Source organism: Myotis lucifugus, unplaced genomic scaffold (genome assembly GCF_000147115.1).
Source record: "Myotis lucifugus unplaced genomic scaffold, Myoluc2.0 scaffold_88, whole genome shotgun sequence".
Classification (NCBI taxonomy): domain Eukaryota; kingdom Metazoa; phylum Chordata; class Mammalia; order Chiroptera; family Vespertilionidae; genus Myotis; species Myotis lucifugus.
In genome coordinates, this window is record NW_005871136.1 from 3,803,644 (window position 1) to 3,813,332 (window position 9,689).

The 9,689-nt window shown below is 49.2% G+C and overlaps 1 protein-coding gene and 1 pseudogene across 11 annotated transcripts in view; both read right to left on the reverse strand.

The window, feature by feature from the left end:
* IL34 (interleukin 34) overlaps positions 1–9,689 on the reverse strand; it is a 62,460-nt gene that overhangs the window by 8,802 nt on the left and 43,969 nt on the right. For 8 of the 11 annotated variants that reach the window (XR_002829873.1, XR_002829879.1, XR_002829878.1 and 5 more), the window contains one exon: positions 2,095–2,250. The exons of 2 other annotated variants lie outside the window; for them this stretch is intronic. The gene's annotated coding sequence lies outside the window, so the exon portion shown is untranslated. Of the gene's footprint in view, positions 1–2,090; positions 2,251–9,689 lie in introns of those variants that run through there. One more of the 11 variants, XR_002829875.1, reaches the window with a different exon arrangement.
* On the reverse strand, positions 5,919–8,076 carry LOC102432633 (annotated as a pseudogene).

A 9,689-nucleotide genomic window follows, 5' to 3' on the forward strand; every position in this document is an offset into this window, starting at 1 on the left:
TGTTCACCCCCCGAGGTGTGACCGTAGGAGTTTACCCCCGGGGTATGACCCCCGGGATGTTAACCGCGGAGTGTGACTGCCAGGGTGTGTCCACGAGGATGTGAACGCAGAAGTATTGAATACAGATTGTGAACCCCCGGAGTGTGACCTCGGGGTGTGAACGCGGAGGTGCTAACCGGCAGGGTGTGACCGTGGGGTGCTGACCGCGGGGTGTGACCGCGGGGTGTGACCTCGGGGTGTGACCGCGGGGTGTGACCACGGGGTGTGATCGCAGGGTGTGACCGCGGGGTGTGACCGTGGGGTGCTGACCGCGGGGTGTGACCACGGGGTGTGACCGTGGGGTGCTGACCGCGGGGTGTGACCGCGGGGTGTGACCTCGGGGTGTGACCGCGGGGTGTGACCTCGGGGTGTGATCGCGGGGTGCTGACCACGGGGTGTGACCGCGGGGTGTGACCGCGGGGTGTGACCGCGGGGTGCTGACCGTGGGGTGTGACCGCGGGGTGTGACCGCGGGGTGTGACCGCGGGTGTGACCGAGGGGTGCTGACCACGGGGTCTGACCGCGGGGTGTGACCGTGGGGTGTGACCGCGGGGTGTGACCGCGGGGTGTGACTGTGGGGTGCTGACCGCGGGGTGTGACCGCGTGGTGTGACTGCGGGGTGTGACCGCGGGGTGTGACCTCGGGGGTCCAGGCAATGGTCTCCCGTCCTGTCCTGCTCCACGGCTGGAGCATCCCTCAGCCCAGACCTCACCAACCACATGCACGTCAGGCTCTGTGCCCCGTCCACACCCCACAACACTCCTGGCAGCCTCCTCACTCAGAAACCTCCCGGAAAGGCCCCAGTGCTGAGCCCCACCCGGGACCACAAATCCTGGACCACCAGGCCCTGATGGAGAAGCTGAGAAAGGGAGGAACGGGGTCGCGGTCGCCTTCCTGCCACGGCACAGAGTCCTGGGCTCCATCTGTGGTTACATCCTCGCTTTGAGCCCCCTGAAATGAGGGGGAGGGGCAGGGGGAGGTAGCAAAGCCAAGGAGGACACAAGAGGGAGTTACCTAATGACCCAGGAGCCAGAGCCACCCACCCCCAACCCACCCCTGGGGCCTAGAGCAGCCGTTGGGAAGCCGTGCAGGGAAAAGCTGTGTAAGAAAGTACAAGTCATTTGTGAAGAGCAAAGTCGCAGGAGCGAGTAAGAAGTGAACGTTAACTTAACAGAATCACGGCTCAAGGGAGCTGGGAGGTCAAGGAGCTGGGGAGGCAGCGGTGTGTAAGGAGGGAATTGGGTGACGGGGTGAACTGTCCCCCGGGGGGAAGCCAACAGGTGATGCCTCGAAGGAAGACGTGGCAACATGTTGAAGGAGAAATACATGCATTGTTTTTTGAAAAAGTGAAAGTTCTGAGTCTGGGGAGCAGGAAGTGGGGAGGAGGGAGCAGACAGAAGCCTGCAGTTGTTCATAACAGGGTCCTACTGGACTATTTGATTCTGTAGTTCAGGTGCAGGTATAATTTTGATTTAAAGATATAAAACTAGACTTATGCCCTAGCCGGTTTGGCTCAGTGGATAGAGCATTGGTCTGTGGACTCAAGGGTCCTGGGTTCGATTCCGGTCAAGGGCACATGCCCGGGGTTGTGGGCTCAATCCCCAGTAGGGGGAGTGCAGGAGGCAGCCAATCAAGATTCTCATTATTGATGTTTCTATCTCCCTCTCCTTTATTTTCTGAAATCAATAAAAATATATTTTTAAAAAATAAAAATATAAAACTAGACTTTTCAAAAAGGCATTTCAGGGCAGCAACTACACTGCCATGTTCATTCAGGTTAGGCAGCAGGGCCTGCTCTCCGGGACCTTCGTTCTCCCCTCCTTTCCCAAGCCACCTGCCCCTCCTAGCGGCTCCACCTCCGAGGTGCAGGAGCCAGGAACCGGACTAGAGTCCAGCAGCTAAACCCAGAGCCAGTCCAGCCTGACGAGGAGACACAGGGTTCTATCTAGGACACACACACACTCTATCAGCTGTGCAACAACCCCCAAAACTATAGTGGCTGAAACAGCCATCATTTATTTTTCACGAATCTACAGATTGGCTGGGACTCACCTACCTGGGCTGGGCTGGGCTGGGCTGGGCTAGGCTGATCTAGCCTGGGCTCACTCACGCTGGTAGGCTGGCAGAGTGCTGGCTGGTCTCGGGTGCCTCAGCTGGGATGACTCCCTTCCAGCAGGCTAACCAAGTGTGTTCTTGTGACAGAGGCAGGATTCTAAGAAAGAGAGCAAACGAGTAAATGCCCTGAAGGCTGAGGCATAGGACAATCACACCATCACTTCTACCACATTCTATCCACCAAAGCAGATTGGCAGGGGAAGGGAGTGGGGGTACACGGACTCCATTTTTTTCTTTTCTTTTTTCTTTTTATTGACTTCAGAGAAGAAGGGAGAGGGAGATAGAAACCTCAATGATGAGAGAGAATCACTGATCGGCTGCCTCCTGCACACTCCCAGTTGGGGATTGAGTTCGCAACCCGGGCATGTGCCCTTGACCGGACTCGAACCTGGGACCCTTCAGTCCGCAGGCCGACGCTCTATTCTTGATGAAAGGAGCTGCAGAGCATCATTGCAAAAGGCATGGATGGTGTGTGCATGTGAAGAATTGGGGCCACTTTTGCAACCAATCTATTACACCCACACAGAGCATTCTTCTCCCCAGAGTGGCCAGGCCTGACCGGAGGCCCAGGGGACACAGCACTGGACCACCTGCTCCAGCCTGACCACTTCCGCAGGGGCCTCTGAGCCATTCCATGCAACCCCCACATCCTCCAGATGAGGAAACAAGGTTCACGGGGGAGGCAGCTGGCTCCAGGCCACACGCCCAACTTCCCCCTCCTCCTGTGCATCAAGCCACTCTGTCCTCTGAGAACGTGGGGAGGGACATGAGCCGCCACCAAGAGTGAGTCACAGATGTTCTCGTCAAGAGGAGGTGGAAGGAAAGTAGGACTGAGTTTAGGCCACAGGAAAAGGGAGGCAGACAAAAGCAGAAACAGGAATGAATTACTCTGGTGAATTCCATTAGCCCAGGGTCTGTATTTCTGAGTAAAATTTCACCCACCACCTCTGTTCTAGACCTGGGGCACCTGAATAGCACAAGACCCTCCCTTGGCCACATCATGGAGTTGGTCTCATCAGAGAAGTGCTCTGGGTCAGAATGCTCGCGCCCTTGGCTGCCCTTCAGTACAAGTCCTCCCTGTAAAGGAGTCCCTGTTTCTCCAGCCCGTGACCCTGGGCGTGGCCTTGGGACGCGTTCTCACCTATGGATGTGCCTGTGCCTTGAGGCTTGTCCTCTCTCCGAGTCTTGTGAACACCTCCCGCCTCCTATAGGAAGTGCTGCCGAGATCCCCAGCATGTGAGTGAGACCCGCTGGCCCCAGGCACGTCAGCCCAGAAGCCCAGCCACCACACAGAATCTTGAGAAAGATTCAATGTTTGCTTTAAGCCACTAAGCTCCGGGGTAGTTTGTTACACAGCAAAAGCTAATAGGGCCCGTGTCTGCAAATGGCCTGTCAGGAGCCAGATCGATTCCAACCCAAAGCCTCCTCTGGGGGTGGCTCAGGGGACTCAGCGCCTCAGAACGAAGCCCCGGTCCAGGTCAGGAGGTCTCTGGGGACAAAGGTGCTAGCGCTGCCCTAGGCCCAGCCAGAAGCTCCTCTTGGAAGAGCAACTTTCTGGAATTCAGTGCTAATCAAGGTGTTCTTTTTTCCTCGGCCACACTTGAATTATTCTATAAAACCTTTTAGTATACAAATTGTAATGGCAGACTCATGTAGTGGCCCCCATATGACCATTACTCAGTTTCAAAAATCATCAGCCCTGGCCGGGTAGCTCCGTTGGTTAGAGCGTCATCCAGATACATCAAGGTTGTGGGTTTGATCCTGGACAGGGCACATACAAGAAGCATAAATAAGTGGAACAACAAAGCTATGTTCCCCTCCCTCTCTGTCTCTCTCTCCCTTCCTCCCTTCCTTCCTTCCTAAAATCATTTAAAAAAATCAATCCTCTGACATTCCTGTTTCACCCATTTCCCCCCGATTTTTTCCCTAGAGTATTTGTTAAATATATTTTTATTGATTTCAGAGAGGAAGGGAGAGGGAGAGAAACATCAATGATGAGAGAATAACCGATCGGCTGCCTCCTACACACCCCCTACTAGAGATCAAGCCTGCAACCCAGGCATGTGCCCTTGACCAGAATCGAACCTGGAACCCTTCAGTCCACAGGCCGACGCTCTATCCACTGAGCCAAACCAGCGAGGGCTCCCTAGAGCAGTGATGGCGAACCTTTTGAGCTCGGCGTGTCAGCATTTTGAAAAACCCTAACTTAACTCTGGTGCCATGTCACATATAGAAATTTTTTGATATTTGCAACCATAGTAAAACAAAGATTTATACTTTTGATATTTATTTTATATATTTAAATGCCATTTAACAAAGAAAAATCAACGAAAAAAATGAGTTCGCGTGTCACCTCTGACACGCGTGTCATAGGTTCGCCATCACTGCCCTAGAGTATTTTAAAGCAACTTTCAGACATTCCATTTTACCAGTATGTAAGGATATTTGCTTTTTTGTTTTGTTTTGTTTAAATATATTTTTATTGGGTCCGCAGGCCGACACTCTATCCACTGAGCCAAACCAGCTAGGGCAGGATTTTTAAAAATATATAATCACACGACTATTATTGCACATTCTCAAGTCAATAATTCCTTATATAATCTAATCTAGAATCCATGTTCAATTTTCCCTGATTATTTTTTTAAAATGTCCTTTTTTTAAGTTGCTTTTGTTTGAATTGTGGACGAAAAAGGGGCCACATACTAAACCTGACAAGCTCAGGGGAGGCCTGCAGAATGGGCCCTACAAACTCAGAAACCGAGAGTAACCACATGAAATGGTCTAAACATAAACATTTCTAACTAAAAGCAGGTCATGCAGGTAGTCACACCTGGGCATGCAGCTCCCTTGACGAAGGTCAACCTTTACCTTAAGTGAACCTGTGTTTTGCCTTTTTGCAACTAAGATAACATACTTCTGAAATGTCTGCGTAACCTCCTTCTCCAATCACCAGACCTCAGACCCCTCATTGTTATCTTGTTCCTCGCATTCCACCTCTATGTGCTGTAAATGTCAATCATTAACTGCCCGCACCCACCAGTGTAAAAGAAGTGTTGTTCTCTCTTTTGCCTTTTTATCCAACCGCAGAGATTTCCCTGCTTTGCTTTCTCCTGCCCCCTTAATCTACCACCAACGGACTCCATATTAACCCTTCCTCCTTTTGTCTCCTCCTTGTATTCTAATATATAAAATAAGCTGCAGCCCTAGCCAGTTTGGCTCAGTGGATAGAGCATCGGCCCATGGACTGAAGGGTCCTGGGTTCGATTCTGTTCAAGGGCACATGCCTGGGTTGTGGGCTCGATCCCCAGTAGGAGGTGTGCAGAAAGCAGCTGATCAATGATTCTCTCTTATCACTGATGTTTCTATCATTCCTTCTCCATTTCTCTCTGAAATCAGTAAAAATAGATTTTAAAAAATAATAATAAAATAAAATAAGCTGTAAAACTGCCATTCTCCGGAGCGTTTTCTCAATCCTGGCAATTATCAGCTTGACTCAAATAAACCTAAAAAAATCTCTGCAAGTTTGGACATTTCTTATAAGATGACAGAATCAAGAGCCCCACAAGGTGGCCACACCTAGTGCCCTTGATTGATGTCTTTTAAATCTTTTTCCTTTTAAAAAAAATTAAGATATAGCTCAATGACATAAAATTCAGCATTTCAAAGCATGCAATATAGTGGCGGGGGCGTTGTGTGTGTTTTTTTAGTTTATTCAGAAAGTTGTGCAAGTTGTGCAACAATCACCACAATCTAATTCCAGAACAGTTTCATCACCCCAAAAATAAAACTCTGTATTCATTAGCAGTCACTGTCTATTTCCTGTTCCCCAGTCCCTGGCAACCAACCACTAACCTGCTCTATGGGTTTGCCTGTCCTGGACATTTCATACAAATGCAGTCATATGATTTGTGACCCTTTCTGACTTACTTCTTTCATTGAGCATAATGTTTTCATTCATCTTACAGCACATTATAAACTGAATGTTTGTATCTCCCCCCACAAATCCACAGGTCAAACCCCTAACTCCCAGTGTGATGGTATTTGGCAACGGGAACTTTGGGAGGTAATCAGTGTTGGATGAAGTCATGGGGGTGGGGCCCTCATGATGGGATTAGTGCAGATAAGAAGGGCTTGCTGTCTCTCCCTGCTCCCACAGAGGTCATGTGACCACACAGAGAAAGTAGCCTTCTGCAACCCAAGGGGAGAGTCCACATGAAACCAACCATGTGACTCACACAGACACGGGGTATCCAACTGAGGGAACAAAACTGCTCTAAGAACATGGAGACAGAGGACAGGAGCAGGTGAATGGCGTCCATATTCAAGGTCAAACTGAGCAAGTCTGTGTTCTCTGGCTTCTGTATGATTTCCTTGCCTTAGTCGTACTGAAAAAAAAAAAATCCCTGGACCAGATGCTTCAAAGCTGAAGGCCCAGGACCAGTGAAGAAAGCCTGGAAGATATTTGCATCAAATCACCTATATCTATGCCCTCCTCAGCCAGGTCCTGTCCACTGTCATAGGGGTCTATTTCTTGGGATCAGAGAGGAGGGTAAAAGCTTCCCCAACTTCCCTGAACTTCTCCTCCCGCTCCAGCGCTTCTCACTGGCTCCGCTGTGCCCAGCCACATGGTGCATCAAAGTCCACTTCCAATAAAGGTTCTTGATCTTGTCTTTTTATTTTTACTTATTGAGTTGAGAGAGAGAGAGAGAGAGAGAGAGAGAGAGAGAGAGAGAAAGAGAGAGAGAGAGAGAGAGAGAAAGGAGGGAAGGGAGGGAGAAACATGGATTTATTGTTCTACTTTTATATGTATTCACTGGTTGCTTCCAGGCCAGGGCTAGTGATCTTTTTCCTTTTACCCTTCTCCAATTCCAGCTGTGCATTTTTTAGTTGCTCCTGTTCGTGTGTTTTCTCCGCCCGATACACGTTTTCATAGGCCTCCTGCTTCTTCAGACCCTTGATCATGTACCTCAGTGTCCATGTAGCACTGAGCTCTTCTCCAGAAGGCTTTCACACACATGCCACCGAGCTCCCCTGCATCTGTGCAGTCTTCTATTGCATCATATGGTTCCCTAAGCTTGGAATGAACTGTACCCGAGAAGAATTTAGCATTTGTTTTTATAGTGTTGGGGTCTATCCCCAGGACTTTGATGGACTGTTCCTATGCTAGCTTGCAATTCCCTTCTTTAAATGCTTTATTCCCATCTCTCTTTGCTTTAAGTGTTTTGGCATTTCTGCAAGCCACGCAGGCCTTCTCGTGGTCAGGAGCCATCCTGAGAGCCTGTACAAAAAACTGAACCATCTTCTCGATATGGCCTTCGTAATAGAGGCAAAGACCTCGGACATACAGAGCATCCACGTTGGTGGATCCATTTGTAAAAATGTCACCGGCCACCGACTGTGCTTCTGGAGAAGGACCCAGCATGGCTAAACATTCTGCTTGGAGGATTTTGAAGCAATGGCAGGCAGGGGCAAATTTTAGGACACAGGTCTATGCAAAGAGCAACCTTCCAAAAATCCCACTTCTCTAAATCCATCTCAGCTATTTCCCCCTAGTCCTTGACTGCATTAGCGTTCCCAAACTCCCGCCATGCCTGAGCATTTTTGTGATCCAGTTCTAGGGCTCTCTGGAAACTGACAAGCTGCTATTGCCACTCCCTAGACATAGGTGGCATTTGCCCTCTGGTAGACTTCCCCACCCAGCTGTCATCCAACCCTACTGACTACTGTGCATCTCCAAGGGCTTCCTAGAACTTGCTGAGCATCATCAAAAGTGCTCAATTCCCATAACATGGCTGTGGTTCTTACATAATAGTTATAAGTTTCATCGTAATCTTTCTTGGCATGATATGCACTTCCTTGTTCTTTGAAAGACTGCTTCTTTGTCATCCAGCAGCTCTGACTTGGTCACCACCATGACCACAATGCACTCCATGGCCACTATCTTACCATCAGGACCAGTACTATGTTCCTCTTTAGTATTGTCAAATAATATTCCACTGTATGGATAGATCACATTTTCTCTATCCATTCATCAGTGGATGGGCATTCAAGTTGTTTTCATATTTTGGCTATTATGAAAAATACTAGAGGCCCAGTGCACAAAATTCGTGCACTGGGGGGGTTGTCCCTTAGCCCAGCCTGCACCCTCTCCAATCTGGGATTCCTCGGGGGATGTCCGACTGCTGGTTTAGGCCTGATCCCTGTGGGATTTAGAGAAGTGGGATTTTTGGAAGGTTGCTTTTTGCATAGACCTGTGGGATTGGGCCTAAACTGGAAATTAGACATCCCCCTCACAATCCAGGACTGCTGGCTCCCAACCGCTCACCTGCCTGCCTGCCTGATTGCCCCTAACTGCTTCTGCCTGCCAGCCTGATCACCCCCTAACCACTCCCCTGCCAGCCTGATCGACACCCAACTGCTCCCTTGCTGATCCGATCGCCCCCAACTGCCCTCCCCTGCAGTCCTGGTCCCCCCAAACTGCCTTCCCCTGCAGGCCTGGTCCCTCCCAATTGCCCTCCCCTGCAGGCCTGGTCCTCCCCTAACTTCCCTCCCCTGCAGGCTGGTCACCCCTAACTGCCCTCCCCTGCCAGCCTGGTTCGCCCCAACTGCCCTCCCCTGCAGTCCTGGTCCTCCCCTAACTTCCCTCCCCTGCAGGCCTGGTCACCCCTAACTGCCCTCCCCTACATGCCTGGTCGCCCCCAACTGCCCTCCCCTGCCAGCCATCTTGTGGCGGCCAACTTGTGTGAGGGTGTGGCAGTCAATTTGCATATTCCCTCCTTATTATATAGGATTGCTATCAACATTTGAGAACCAGTTTTTGTGTGGACATGTTTTAAATTCTCTTGGTATATGCCTAGGAATGGGGTTTCTGGGTCACATGGTTGCTCTATGTTTAACTTTTTGAGGAACTGCCAGTCTGTCTTCCAAAGCAGGTATACCGTTTTATATTTTCATCCGCAGTGTATGAGGGCTCCGATTTCTCCACATCCTCGCCAACACTTGTTATTATCTACCATTTTTGTCATACCCATCATAGTGGGTGTGAATGGTATTTCATTGTGGTTCGATCTTCGTTTTCCTGGTGCCTAATAATGTTGAGCATCCTTTCATGTGCTTATGAGCCATTTGTGTATCTTCTTTGGAGAAATATCTATTCAAATCCTTTCCCCAAATTTAACTGGTTTATCTTTTTATTTTTGAATTGTAAGAGTTCTTTGTATATTCTGGGTACTAGGCTCTTTTCAGATATATGATTTGTAAATATTTTCTCCCATTTTGTGGGTTGTCTTTTCACTTTCTTGATAGTGTCCCTTGATGTATAAAATTTTTTAAGTTTGATGAAGTCCAATTTATATTTTTTCTTCTCTTTTTGGTGGCTTGTGCTTTTGGTGACATATCTCAGAAGTCATTGTCAATCCAAGGGCACAAATACATGCTTTTTTATTCTAAGAGTCTCATAGTTTTAGCTCTGATACTTAGATCTTTGATCCCTTTGGAATTTATGATTATGGGGTGAGGTACAAGCCTAACTTCATT